This window comes from Anabrus simplex, chromosome 1, assembly GCF_040414725.1.
Source record: "Anabrus simplex isolate iqAnaSimp1 chromosome 1, ASM4041472v1, whole genome shotgun sequence".
In the NCBI taxonomy this organism is placed as follows: domain Eukaryota; kingdom Metazoa; phylum Arthropoda; class Insecta; order Orthoptera; family Tettigoniidae; genus Anabrus; species Anabrus simplex.
In genome coordinates this window covers 946,714,333-946,729,549 of record NC_090265.1, presented here as the reverse complement: position 1 = coordinate 946,729,549, position 15,217 = coordinate 946,714,333, and the positions used below count along the sequence as shown (strand labels likewise).

Sequence of the window (15,217 nt, the reverse complement as noted above, 5' to 3'; positions counted from 1 at the left end):
AGACAACCATTATTGGGTGAAATGTTATTGTTTTGTTTATTACAATTATACACAAATATTATTACACAGATAATTATGAGTTCAAGTACAATGGTGAATTACAACACATTCACAAAAATATTGCAGCACCGGAAAGTTACAAGCAGTGTGTGCATCTTACACTGAAGTCTCAGTCTTCATGAAAAGCTATGCATGAAACTTTGAGAAACATTTATCATGCAACGCGACATTGCATCTCTTGCATTCTTTCGTGGTTTTACTTTTGCACGAAACACATCTTTTACGTTTCTGACCCACAGTAATCATATGACCATCACTTTTGCGTGTGATTTCTGGGACATTCTTTATGACATTCCTTGATCGGGTAGATGGGCCGGGTTGTGTTCGCCCAACTCCATATTTCAGAAGAAGCGTTTCAGCTAGTTCCCTACGAAATGATAGAAGATCATTGGTTCTTCCAAGGGAACGAGCTAGAAGGAAGGCATTGTTCACTTGAACATCTAGCACCATTTCTTTCCCCTAATTCCAACCCGGTACACAACAACATTGCTATCCATTTGATCCACTCCGCGCATATAACCATTGTACTGATGAAAACTGAATGTCAATTCCTTTCTTCTGTGCTGAAGAGTACCTTTGCGTGGGTCGAATAGGATGAACTCCGTACTCACTTGACAGGAGCGTAACAACGTTATCATGCCACCTAATTGCACTGATACCGTGTTTCTTGTTTATCATGGTGTCAAATGCTCCTCTAGGCTCCTTGCCCATAACATCAATTCCCTTTAGTGGACATTGTCCCGTACGGTCCTTTCTAACAGTTCCTGTTGCCTTTACACCTTTTGTCTGAAGCAATGACCTTCATCAGCGGGAGGTTGTATAGCCACATCAGTAGTTGAAACCTCCTGTTTGGAAGATAACCTTTCAAGCTCTTCTAAAATCTCAGAAGTTATAAGACTGTTTGGGAAACTAGGAAACATGAGAAGAAGAACTCTTAAGTTTTAGTACCGAGTCTGTAATAGATTCCCGTGATAATTCCCTCTCCCCAAATATAAAAACGTTGCAATAATAACGGAAAGAAACTAAGCTATATCTTATCATTGAGCAATAATGCAATTATGATCATATTTGATGAAATGCATGAAAGGTTCCTTATATGCCCACAGGGTCGAAAACGACCCATATCAAATATCTCGTTTTATTACATGACCATATAGAAGAATTAAAAAACTTGTGACATGTAGTCGTAAACTATATTCTTTACTCTAAGTAACAGCACAAGAACCAAGCTAAAATTATAAACAGCAAAATTGTCAACCTGCATTTTCTGCCACACTGCATCAATACTATGCTGAAGGATGTAACACAGCAATCTGTTTGCAGTTACAAGGCAAACAATACAGTTTCAAATCAACAATCACACATTCACAATAATAGCCAACATGCTGACAAATACATAATCATGATTTTAAGTCGAAAACGAATCCATGGGGATAAATGATGGCAAATGACTATTGTGGGTCGTTTTCGACCCTGTGGGCATATATGGGTTAAATCATGTACACATAACACTACCTGCGGCTCCGCTTGCGTTGAAGTGAGAATTAGATTTGTACTCTGTTGTCAACAGTAGTGAACAGTCCAGTAATCATTTATCTCTGAATAAGCTATCACATTTCTCTTCCTCTGGCGCCTGTAGCCAGAACGTAGCCAGGAAACCTTTCTTCGAAACCTGTACTTCTAACGGTTCAGACCAGTGTATTCTCTTTAAAGGATCCCAGACGTACATTTCCTTTGGCTTGGTCTACATTTTCTTTCATGGCCCCTCTCCTTGCTTTCCTTCCCACACTTTAGAGTGAAAAAGTATAACGATTGTCGAGCTTTGGCCAGTAATGGATACATATGATTTTCATTTTAATCCACCCAGCTGTATTGCACTGACATCCGAGCGCCCTGCTCCGCATGATGGAAATGTTCCTATACCATATAAAAGTGCAATTTTCTGGCAAACTGTTAGTTCGAAGAAATTGTACGTGAATACTAGAATGGAAATGTAATTCTAAATCCTGCTTGCGTGCTCCGTTGTTTTATAAGACTAGTAGCATTTTAGCCTTATATTTTGGTTTCTGTGTCGACACACAGAAAAGAGTATTTTCCTGGAAACCTGTTAGGAAGAAAATACGTATGATTTTGTTGTTGCAGACAATTTACTTCTAAACACGTACACTTGGTAACCTGCATGTTTGAATGGGACCAGCAGTTCGGGCAGCGTATTCATTTATAAGGGTCCCGCGCACAGTTTTTTCAAACTTGCCCTACATTTTAAAAGCTAACTGTTCCCCTGATAAGCTGTCGCAATTACGTAAAGTCTTTGATAAACTGAAAGAAATGATATTTCTAATGGTGAAAGAATTACTGAAATTGCTTGAATGATTCCTGCGATTACTACATATTCACAAACTCTCTCCTTATAACGTTTAATATTAACGGCCACATAAATATGATCTCTCATGAACAAACATTATCATATCATCATCATCATCATCATCTATGTGATACTTGAACAGCTAAACAGTCCTTTGGCGTTCTCTGTTTCTCGAGAGTGATCAAGATCCAGGAGAAACTGTGTACCGGCTGTTGCAAATGTAAATGATCATTCACAAATTCTTTTCTTTCGAAACGGAGAAAGTTAGCTCAATGCTATATAGTTGTTCAATGCAGTCTGATGTTACTATTACCAGCATGAAGCAGTAAGTAACATGTACGGTAATTAAGGCAGCAGTACAACAATCACCCCTGTGCTTGTTGAGACACCTTGCCTTTACTCAGTATGGTACTGTCACTTCGAGGTTGGCTCATTATTACGGTGCATATTTTTAATATGAATGCTAAGGACATTTCGTAAAGCTCCGAGATGAGTCTTCGTTTTTTTAAAACTAAGCTTTCTGCCCACTCGCTGTTTTGTCTGCATTATTAGCTGATCCCGACGAGGTGTTCATCATTTCTTCCCAGTACCGCGTTAATATTATTTTCGATGATGGTCTATAATATTTCACTACGTCACTAACCAAAATTGTCCGTGTTTGAACAAAGTTGATTAAAAATGACTGAATAGATAGTGCTATCTGTTTGACGCTTACTTTTTACAGATTTTAAGAGACGCCTGGGTTCTCCCATGCTTTTACGTTGGGTAGGCCAGATCAGGGCCGGATCAGGACTTCTGCGTCATAGGCCAAACAAGTCCTGCTGACCACACGACACGTCATAATCTGCAGGTCTTCGGGCTAAGTAACGGTCGCTTGGTAGGCCATGGTTAGAGGCATGATTATTTCGCTTTAACGATAAGCGTGACAAAAAAAATTTAAAGCGATTTTGAGGTATCTTAAAGAATTATATGATTCTGGTTACGAAATCAGTGACTGTTTTTTCGCGAATTACTGCGAATTAAAGCGACAATGGCAGTTTAAAGCGAAATGCACTTTTGCGATAAGTGCGAAAATGCAGCGAACTTCATTGAAAATAACGATCTTGAAATTGTATGCCAATATCTCGTGTATGAAGAGAAACAGATGACAGAATAACGACTTCTCAATTCGACAGAAGTATCTCTTCGTATTAATTAAAATTGTAAAATCCCTTAGTGGTATGGCATTATATAGTAGAGTGACAACTGGGGCCATATATATTGTTAGGGCAATTTGTTATTAATCTTGATTAGACCTATATTATTCTAATCAAGATTACATAAGGCATAATGAATAATTATCAGTTTTGTTTCTCTTTATTTATTTATCTATCTTTCACATAAATAATTCACAAATCTCACGAATTAAACATTTTATGAATAATTTTACGAAATGATTAAAGCGAAATTAAAGCGATGAGGTCAGCCCTATTTCGCGAAATAACGCGAAAAATTGTTTTCTTTTCGCGAAATCGAACATAAATTAATGCGAAAAAATCATGCTTCTAGCCATGGTCCTTCGAGGCTGTTGCACCACGGGGTTTGGTTTGGTTTGGTTTGGTTGTTTGCAGTGTATGTATGTTGGAAAAAAAATGCTTGACGGTAAAGGGACCTATAGCAACAACTCACATATTTCCTTTAGTTTTTCAGAAGGTGTGGTGACTGGGCAGTCGTACAGTTTGTGCAGAGTATTGGTAAGTTACACACGTTGGCTTGAGCAGCCGAAGGGGAAGGGATGGGTGCACTCGGATAAGCTCAGGCACTTCCGTAAACAAGGAGGAGAATTGTCAAGTTCGGTCTTAGTTCTCGCAGACACATCGCTCAAGATCTTTGCTCAGTTCAATTGAATTCAATAAAGTTGACTCTCACTACTATTCTCCAAGGCGCATAATTAAAACAAGAACACCTTCATCCAGTGTTGAGTTCGCCCTTTATCTTCGCAGCGCCTCAATGCTGAATGTATTGCAGTAGATTGATTGTGAGCTGTAGGTTTAGTGCTTGGTTACGTCATTCCTGCCGTCATGTATATAGACTTGCAAGTTCTTGTTTCTCCTTTTAATGATGCGAGAAGCTGCATCTTGCATTCACTGGCACTTTAATAAGAGAAGGAAATGAGCACTTCGTGCAGAGCGCTAGGTTATTCATAATATACTTAAGGGATGATTACAGAGGAGTCGGTTATTACATGCCATATTTTTATAGTTGTTTAGTCTGGGAAGGTATATTTAGTCCGCTACTTCCTCTCTCAAAGTATTCTGTTGTGATGTGTGCAGGTACAATTAGAGAATTGACTTCGAAGCTAGTGGTCTCAGGTCAAGTGCTCTCATAGACGACGAATATGTCCAAATCGAAAGTACGGTGTCGTATCTATCTATAATTTATAGCAAATTGGGTTTGTGGAAAACGCAGTGAGAAAGGAGAATTACATATCTTTCCCATCACTGCGTTTATTGCAAGACGGAAAGGCTCATACAGTAGTTATGAATGCTATGCATATGCTATCGAGAATATTTTCAAAGAATTCCAAGGTAGGTTTTAGATATATTAACAATAGATCCTTTAAAATGAGGCTGTTTACTGGTGTCCTGCCAGTCAGCGCTTTTGAAGCTTCGTACAATTTAGTCGGAGATAATTAATGTGTACAATGGTACTCCACAGGGGCACACACCTTCAGGAGTGTTCGGCAAGTTGTTCCACAAAATTTCTCGTAAATCTCACCGGTTATTTCCTCGTAGGCGTCTGCTGTGTTGTTGTGGTATAAAAACGTTAATTTAGCATTTGGAACAAAACCATGTTCATTGTCCACTTGAATTAACGCGAATCGCGGTCTTCGGCCTGTCGGTGTCCTAAGTCCTGAGCTCACTTCTTCAATAGTGGTCTGCCGTGCACTTTTCACCATCGTATCCTTCCATGTTTTGTCGCTGTCTCTCTACATTTACCCAGAGTTTGTGTGTGTAAATTATATATTTATTTTGTGCCCTTAAACGTGTTATTTCTCTTAGATATCTGTGCTTCCATTTCATAATTTCATCGATTTCGATGAAAGCTGCTTTATTAGCCCGTCTTAAGTTATGGAAGGTTATATATCATATAAAAAGTAATGCAACGTAGTTTTGAAAAATTGTGGTAAAGAATCGTCCCTATTTACCCGTGTCAAAATCACGTTCAGTGTCGGTCGTATGTTTGCAAATAAGGAAATGAACCACCCGAAGCACTCCCCTTTGCAAAATATGGTCATATTTAATTTTCCTTGCAGTTTTCTGCCGTCCTCTTTTTCTCTTGACGGGAGTTCTCGAAGGACCCTGTGTATGTTCATTCCTTATAGCATAATAATGGTTCTTTCGGAACAACCTGTTACTGTAGCCGTTTCACTGACTGCGCTAATCACATTACTTATGTTTAAAAATAATCCAGGACAGTCCTTATAATACTGCGTTCTTCCCCCCCCCCCCCCCCCCCGGGTTTACCTATGGAACTTTCCTTCTTAATTTGAGGATCCTTTGTACACACTGCTGCTGCCTTTGTTCTTTGAACTAGTAATCCCCACATACGAGCACGAACTCACAAACTACACAAACGCAATCTACTTGTTCTCAAGAAATGTAGATCTATCACTGATTTTTATTTTATCAGTATTATACTACAGGTAAAATGAACACAGCATTGCATGGGACTGTCCAAAGATTTACATTTACACTGTTTGTGAGATTCCTACCGGCAGTTTAGGTAGCCGATTCACGCGTGAAACCAGGCTAAGGAGACGTTCTTCCAGATAAAAATTAAGAACTAAGCGAGATTAGTACTGGGTTTGTTTTAAAAATAACTTCCATATCCGAAGACCATTTGCCTGACTTGACACCTTGATCTACAAGCGTCTTATTTCGAGTAAACATGTTGAAATATTCATACGTAAATTCTATACGTGAATCCTGAATTTTAAAATAGGTACTTCAGTTTTTTACGAGCTGTATCTTGCACTAAGTTTGTACTGTACAGCCTTAGCTCATATTGAAAGAGCGGAACGAATCAGGAAGACAGAGAACTAAAAAGTAATGAAATGAATATTAGATCATCATAGAATATTTTCCAGGAAAGCAAGTGATTATATTGTTTGCCATAAGTTACTGAATTGATTGGGATCTACTACTACTACTACTACTACTACTACTACTACTACTACTACTACTACTACTACTACTACTACTAACTACAGGGCGGACGTAATAAAGTTACTAGCTTACCTGTTGGCTGTCTACTTAGATGGCCGTGGTTCGAATTCCGGTGGACCCTTAGGTGGAATTTTTGCGTGAAGAGTTACGTCGCGTTGGTTCAGGGAGGGCATCGGTACTTTAAACATCCGACAAAACCCAAAATGAGCCAGAATATTTCCAGCTACCCCAGAAATAATTTGAGTATGCCGAAGAGAAAGCGTGCAACACAGGTATACGGACCAAATAATAAAGTGTAATGATAGACAGCATTTTGTGAATAAGGTCCATTGTTCTTGTCAAAATACGATGAATTTCTGTTATAGTGTCGTGAGGTGTGAACTGTGATTCATTTGAGAACAAGATTGAAAATGGAGTGTTTAAGCGGGGAGAAATTCTACCCAAGGAATCACAGCAAGTCTCAGTTCACCTGAGATCTAAGATAAGTTAAGGGGCGTAACTGATAATATGACATAATCTTTGAATGATCTCACAGATATCTAGAATATGTCTGGCGTTTCTGTAATTTGCGAGGAAGAGGAATGGAAGAGATGCATGTGGACCAAACCTAAATGTTTTGTGAAGATGGAAGCCATACTTTTCAGTGTCGGCTTAGTAATACATGTTTTTTCAGGTGTGTGTTAGTGTTTTGTGGTTAGATCTGCATCCCGTTTTCGGCACTTACGGATTTTTTTTCATCTTATCAACTACCTCCCTGCAAACGTCTGGATTTTAATCAAATACCTCTCGCAAGTTCTATACTGTATAAGCAGTTAATGCATTCATTATATGGGCATTATTTATTGATTAAGGCCATCACGGTTACGTCTACTCCTCATTGAACGGCCTCTCTAGATGTTAGGCTGAGCTATATTTGTAATAGTTAGTTATGGATTGTTAACATGTTCAGATATTTATATTCATCCTTTCCTCGCCCGTCGGTGTAAAGTCTTGAGACTTAAGAATGCTTCTACTCGTACCATTGTTTCCTTTTCTAACCACCATATTAGTCTACTGGACGGAATAACTTTGTCCTCAGTTGTAGGGCTTAACAGGTTTCTAAAGCATTTGGTAAAGGTTGAAGCCTGAAATTACAGTACTTCCGAAACGTTTCATAAGAAACTCTTTCATCGCGAACTTTTTTTTTTTTTTTCAGATGCTGTTTAGTTTTACTCAAACATTTTCTTTTCTCTTGTTGCAGAGGATTGTGAGCAATTAATTGAAGACTAAAGACTGCCATTGCGGACAAATTGGGATACATCAGAGGGTGAGTACAACATGTCTTTCTCGCCTTTTTTTTTAAGAAAGAAAATTTGTATAATATTCACAGTTACCATAGAGGATTTATCTTATTACCAATGAGTTGATTTTTATTTCATGTTGTAAACTATACGCATTGTCGACAGTCTAAACGATTGAAGGAACTGCACATCTTCGATAATTGTAATTGTAAAGAAATAAGGTGAATCGTATCTGTATGAAACGATCAATCCCTTATGTGTAGTTGTAGTAGTAATACCATGAATTTATGCAAGTCATGACTTGACATTTCACTAATCCCCTGAATGGTTAATCCTGTTTAATCCAAACATACTGCTGTTTTGAAAATTATGTCATGTCCCATGTACAAGGTCATATTTTTCGAGAAGGGAAACTTGTGTTTGACTTAGGGTATTTATTAAAGTATGGTATCATCTGAGACATATTAGCAAATGTAGTCGTATGTAATGTCTCTTTAGTCTGTACCTAATTTGGAAATGAGCGTTCAGCCTTTTGTTGTTACTCGAGAGGAGAGACATATTTGTGTAGTTTACAGCACTTTGCTTGCAGAGATACTGTGCACTTCCTGGTACAAAAGCTGAACGGAATCTTCCAGGGAAGAATCAGCGTCATGTTTGGAATATTTCGTCCTATGCTATGCTCTTCAGCAGCAAATGCCTCTTGCCTTGTTTTTAGTACAAATTTGTCCAATAATTATACGAGGTTCTACACTTAGGATCATAAAAAAACAAACAAAAAAAAACAGGAGACCTTGAAAGACTAGAGATAGGAAGTTCATATTCACAGGACATATTCATTAGTATGTTCTGCGGAAACGATTAGCATTTCAGTCACCTAGCTTCAGCATGTGTCCTGTTGCCTAGTAGGCACCGGGTTGTCCATGGGCACTGATAACTTGTTCCATGCGTGATGGCATCAACGCGTATAAGGCGCGACTGGTGTCCTGTGGTATAACCATCCATACTGCATTCACGTGGTTCCATAGTTCATCTTTGGTGGTTGGCGTTGGGTTACAGCGCCGCACCTGTCGTTTCACCATATCCGACACATTTTCGATTTGCGACAACTCTGCTGATCGGGCGGGCCAGGGCAACAATCTGACATCCTGTGACAACAAGAAGGCACGTGTTCGTGCAGCAACATGTGGTCGCGCATTGTCCTGCTGAAATATAGCGTCTGGGGTGTCGTGTAGAAAGGGTATAGCTACGGGTCGCAGGATGCCATTCTCGTAGGTCAAACTGGTCACAGTGCCCTGGTACGCACCAACTGTGATTTGTGTTCGTACCCAATAGCACCCCACACTATAAGGCCTTAAGTTGGCGTTGTATGTCTTGTGCGAATGCAGTCAATGTGATGCCTCTCCCCCTGTCTGCGGCGAACCAAAATGCGGCTATCATTTTCAAACAAACAGAACCTGGATTCCTGTCTGCTGCCATTCATGTTCCCAGTGCCGTCGTACCATAGCAGTCTAGCCTGTTTATGCATATTAGTCAAAGGTAGGCGGAGAAGTGCACGACGCGCGGGTAACTCAGTCCGTAATAAACGGCGACGGACTGTCACTGCTGATAGTGTACGATGTGTTACGCTCTTGCAGAGCCGAGGGGGATGTCATTTGGATGAGGTGTGCATCTTCCCGGGAGGGAGGGGGGAGGGGTCTTCTTAGCTGCTGCGACCAGACCCATCTCGCTGTGTTCTACGACCTTCTGTGAGCCATTCTGTACACACCCGCTGCCCTGCCGACACAGTTCGTCCCATACGAGCAGCAATTCCCTGGATGGTTGCAACACGTTCTTTCATGCCAATAATGCGCCCTCTTTCAAACTCACTCATTTGACGGTAACGGTTCTCGCATACACCGCGAGGCATTCTGCACATCAATTCAAGTCACGATGATCCATTACCTTCAGTTTATAGCGACAACGAGAGCCGCAGGCACATTTAACTTGGCGGTGGTGGTGCGCCGAGATATCGATGTGGACCTTGAACCTGAGGGCCGACATGGTTCAGATGCTGATCATTTCTTCAGAACATACTAATGCACATGTCCTGTGAATATGAACTTCATATCTCTAGTCTTTCAAGGTGTTCTGGTTTTCATGAACATGAGGGTATCATAGTAGAAAGAATGACAAGCAACGTTTAGAACAGTTTGAAGCGAATATCATTTAAAGCCTTTCTGAAAGCAAAATAATACATATTTTATTGATGAACCGGCGTTTATTAACTACCTACGAAAATATGCTCCTTCCCCTCGTGCTTTACTCGGGAACCTAGCTTATCCAGCCAGTCACTTTGTCAGGAAGTATACTTACCTTTTTAAACAAAACGTTTTGCATAATTCAGGTATCAATACGAGATTTAGGCGTAGTAGAGACTGGTGCGATGCTATAGAGCGATACGATGCTCGTTGGGTTACGAATGCGACATGGATTTGGAGGATACATAATTATAAAGTGTACTAAAGCGACAAGGCAGGTGCACACCGTTTCGTTAGCAACACGACAGCGATACCTGTCGACATGCATCTTTCGGAGAGAACAGAGTGCTGGAGTTATACGATCAGTGTCCCTTTCTACAGAACGCCAGGCAGCTAACATGATAGAACGCAATCTCCATTCTGAAATCCGGAAATGTAAAGACCAGCTTCAGAGCGAGTGAGTAGATTGCGAGCCAGCGAGCGAGCATCTCACTCTTTACTATCAACGGCTTCCGCCAGCGGCTAACGTACGAGTTGGAGACTTCAGACTTCAGAGAAGAGTTGATTGGTGTGAGTTTCGCTATTAACTCGATTCACCTTGCCTTTGCTGCATTTCGTCTGTGAACAAGCCGTTCCACAGTCCATTTTGGAGCTTCCGTGGTGATTTGATGCACTCGGGTTTTCTTCTTTCAGCCAGTTTGTGAACATTTCGTTGCACACGCTACGATACAATAGTATATAGTTTTCCAGTGATTTTTCGTTATTTATATAAAATCTATAATAACCCATCATGCCGAGACGGAAAGCGAATACAGATACATTGCATTCGAAAAAAGTGCGTTAATCTCGTAACAATGAAACTGACCAGCAAAAGAGATTCTCGATTGCCCCAGGATAGAGAAAGAATGACTTCATAAAGATATATTCTCCAAATTCACTTCCCATGCTCAAGTATATTACTCAGTTGACACAGTAGGCGATAGTGGAGAAGCTGTTCATTACCTTACAGAATTTCTAAATTCATTACATCCTTCTGGCTTTCCACCACACAGGCTGATTCTGTAAGTAGAGGTGCAAATTATGTTGTTACGTAATCTACAACCGCCAGAGTCATGCAGTGGGATGCAGTTGCTAATCAAGACTTTGAAAAACTGTTTGATTGAAGCTACTATTTTATTTTACAATTTGCTTTACGTCGCACCGACATAGATAGTTCTTATGGCGACGATGGGATAGGAAAGGAGTGAAGGAAGCGACTGTGGCCTTAATTAAGGTACAGCTCCAGCTGTTGCCTGGTGTGAAAATGGGAAACCGCGGAAAACCATCTTGAGGGCTGCCGACTGTAGGATTCGAACCCACTATCTCCTGGATACAAGCTCACAGCTGCGCAGCCCTAACCGCACGGCCAACTTGCCCGGTCTACTATTTTAACTGGTTGTGGCACCGGAGAAATGGACTTAATGCCGAGAATGATTTATTCAGATTTGCTTTTTGATTTCAGACGAGTCCAATTCCCTCTCGAATGTGGCTTTTCCCCCTCATATTTTTACGTGTCTCTAGTGTTTTTTTTTCTGTACGTCGCACCGACATAGTTCTTATGGCGACGATGGGGTAGGAAAGGCCTAGGAATGGGAAGGAAGTGGCCGTGGCCTTAATTAAGGTACAGCCTCAGCATTTGCTTGGTGTGAAAATGGGAAACCACGGAAAAGCGTCTTCAGGGCTGCCGACAGTATGATTCGAACCCACTATCTCCCGGGTGCAAGCTCACAGCTGCGCGTCCGTAACAGCACGGCCAACTCGCCCGGTCGTATCTCTTGTATTCAGGTGCATTTTGTAATTGGGTTGTTTTTGAAGTGATTGTCACTTCTTTTCATTCTATCCGTTATTCTCTCAGCCTTTCTAAATAGTTCATTACTTTTCTTTATGTGAACATCATCTTTCTTACATGCACCTACAATTTTGTCAATATTTTTTTTTTCTGATATCTTCAAGTTCCTATTCGTCGTCAAGCATTCTGCTGTGTATAGGCACTCTATGGTTTGACCACCGTGCTGTAATGTCTGATTTTTGCATTGTTGGATATAGATTTTTTGTTGTAAACATCTTTGGTCAGTTGGTATGTCAATTCCATGTATTTAATTTTTTGGCTCTCATTTTGTTTGCTTCTTTGTGGAGTCCATCTGGCTGTATGATCTCTCCCAGATACTTAAATTTGTCCATATTTCTAATTTTCCCATATTGTGTGTTGATATAATCAGCAGGATGCCATTCTCGTAGGTCAAACTGGTCACAGTGCCCTGGTACGCACCAACTGTGATTTGTGTTCGTTATTATGATGCTATCTTAGAGACGAATGTCCAGCTCTTCCAGCCAAGAGACTGCCTCAGGGGTCACTCGGTGAATCCTCGATGAAACCAGCAAAAGATTATGGTTATTATTTATTTAGCTCATGATGCTATCTTAGAGACGAATGTCCAGCTCTTCCAGCCAAGAGAGTGCCTCAGGGGTCACTCGGTGAATCCTCGATGAAACCAGCAAAAGCTCGCAGAGGGCAGTCCTTCAGAATGTGCAGGATGGTTTGCACTTCAGCACCACAGTCACAAGCTGGAGAGTCTTTCCAGCTCCACTGATGCAGAGCAGAAGCACGTCTTCTTACTCCTCAGCGTATCCTGTTGAGTGTGGTCCAGGTGGAGCGAGGAAGGTTGAATCCAGGCAACTTTGTAGTTGGATCCCTGGTGTTGACAATGCCATGAGTATGTGATTGAGACCATTCGTGTTTCCATATTTCATCAGGCTTGAAATGTGAATTGTCGTCTTCCAGGCAGGTTTCCGTGAATTGAGTCTCATTACGGCATTTTCATCTGTATCCTGATGTCTAACAGTCTAACAAGGGCGCTTTGCCGTCTGATGTGAGGAGGCTGAATATTGCTCAGTAATGGTAACTATTGAATAGGTGTAGAGCGCAATGTACCAGATATAATTGTCATTGTGTGGTGCAGTTGGACATCAGCCAGACTACTGTGGGAGTTATTGAGCCATACAGAGGAGCAATATTCAGCTGGTGAATATACTATTGCTAGAGCAGTTGTTCGTAGTGTGCATGCATTTGCGCCCCATGAAGTACCAGCTAGTCTACCCAGCAAGTTGTTACGGCTTTTAAGCTTAGCAGCCACTTTCTCAAGATGGCGTCGATAGGTTAAGGACGTGTCTAAAGTTACACCAAGATTTTTTGGGTTGGTATTACACTGCAGTGTGTGTGGTTTCCGAACCTGATCTAGGTTGATAGTTTGCCAGTCTGTTATTTAGGTGGAGCGTTGCTACCTGTCTTTAGTGGACTACAGTAGGTTTCAGGCGCCATTTTTTGAAATAATCACCCATCTTATCGAGACCTTGATTATGGTTAGGTGCGCTTTTGCAGTTTGTCATGAATTTCGACAGCTGCCTCTGTGGATCAGTGGTAGAGTGTCGGCCTTCGGATCCCAAGATAGCGGGTTCGAACCCGGCAGAGGTAGTCGGATTTTTGAAGGGCGGAAAAAAGTCCATTCGACACTCCATGTCGTACGATGTCGGCATGTAAAAGATTCGAAGGAGACCCGCAGTCCTTTTTTCTCAGCTGTCTCCTTCAGTGTGTTTATCTGTGCGGTGGGTGTTTTTATCTCACTTGTCAGTACAAAGTGCACTAGGAAAGTTTTGCAATACGCAAAAACGGTTGGCTTGGACACCTGTTTTTGCAATACGCAAAAACTGTTGGCTTGGACACCCGTTTTATGGTGAGGGATGAAAAGAGGGGTAAAAACCGGTCTAGAAGACAGCAAGGCGCGACCTTCACACCCGTTGTTACGAAGCAGTGGGATTGAAAGCAAGTTAAGATGTCAGTGTGGTCTAAAGGTGAATATCGCGCAATTATCCGCTACAATTTTGCTCATGGTTAACTGTTGACCAGTGTTTGGAGGAAATTACTCCTGTGCTGGGGAAAGACTGTCCACATCGGACAACAATTTTCCGCTGGTACAAAGAGTTCCAGAAGGGAAATTTTGGGATTGAAGACGATCCTCGTTTTGGGCGACCGTCTGAATTAGTGACTGAAGAAAATTTTGTAGCTGTGAGGAAAATGTTGCAGCAAGAGAGGCGGTTGGCATGTCGGCAGGTAGAATAGACCCTCCACCTCCCTGCACCAGCTATTCATTCAATTCTACACAACCATGTGTTCCTTTTGGGTGCCCCATTCACTTTCAGAGGAACAAAGGGCACATCACCGAGCTCGATAGCTGCAGTCGCTTAATTGCGGCCAGTATCCAGTATTCGGGAGACAGTAAGTTCGAACCCCACTGTCGGCAGCCCTGAAGATGGTTTCCGTGGTTTCCCATTTTCACGCCAGCTTTAATTAAGGCTGTACCTTAATTAAGGCCGCGGCCGCGTCCTTCCCATTCCTAGACCTTTCCCCTCCCATCGTCGCCATAAGACCTATCTGTGTCGGTGCGACGTAAAGCAGAAAAAAAAGGCACGTCGAGTGAAATGGTGCCGAAAAATGCTAAAACAGTTTGAAAATGGGCCTTCGCGTAACGTCAATAGCATCGTTACAGGTGACGAAACTTGGCTTTATTATTACGATGTCCCAACAAAATCCCAGAACAAGGTGTGGTTGTTTGAAGATGAGGGTACTCCTGTGACTGTGTGAAAGTCAGTCAATGATTGCACTATTCTTCACTAAACGGGGCATCCTGACTCGGATTGTGCTAGAAACACAAAGGACAGTTACTGCGAAGTGGTACAGTAAGACTTGTCTGCCTGAGGTCATCCAGGCTCTCAAGCAGCTCCGTCTAAGGTCACGGCTCAACACTTGGCCCTTGCATCACGACAATGCTCCAGCACATCGTGCTAATGTAACAATGGATTTTTTTTGCCAGATCTGTGTTGACTGTGCTTGATCACCATCCATACAGTCCTAATCTTGCTCCATGTGACTTCGCTCTCTTCCCAGAAGTGAAAATGAAGCTGAGGGTGGCGCGGCGTTTTTCATCCGACGAGTAGCTTCTGGCAGCATGGGATCAAGAAAGTGAAAATGTA

General features: G+C 41.5%; 1 protein-coding gene across 6 annotated transcripts in view; it reads left to right on the top strand.

The window, feature by feature from the left end:
- The window catches only part of LOC136857783 (E3 ubiquitin-protein ligase RNF19B), a 649,393-nt gene that overhangs the window by 156,996 nt on the left and 477,180 nt on the right, over positions 1-15,217 (top strand). For 5 of the 6 annotated variants that reach the window (XM_067136692.2, XM_067136693.2, XM_068225306.1 and 2 more), the window contains one exon: positions 7,874-7,939. The gene's annotated coding sequence lies outside the window, so the exon portion shown is untranslated. The remainder of the gene's footprint in view (positions 1-7,873; positions 7,940-15,217) is intronic. The other variant, XM_067136690.2, reaches the window with a different exon arrangement.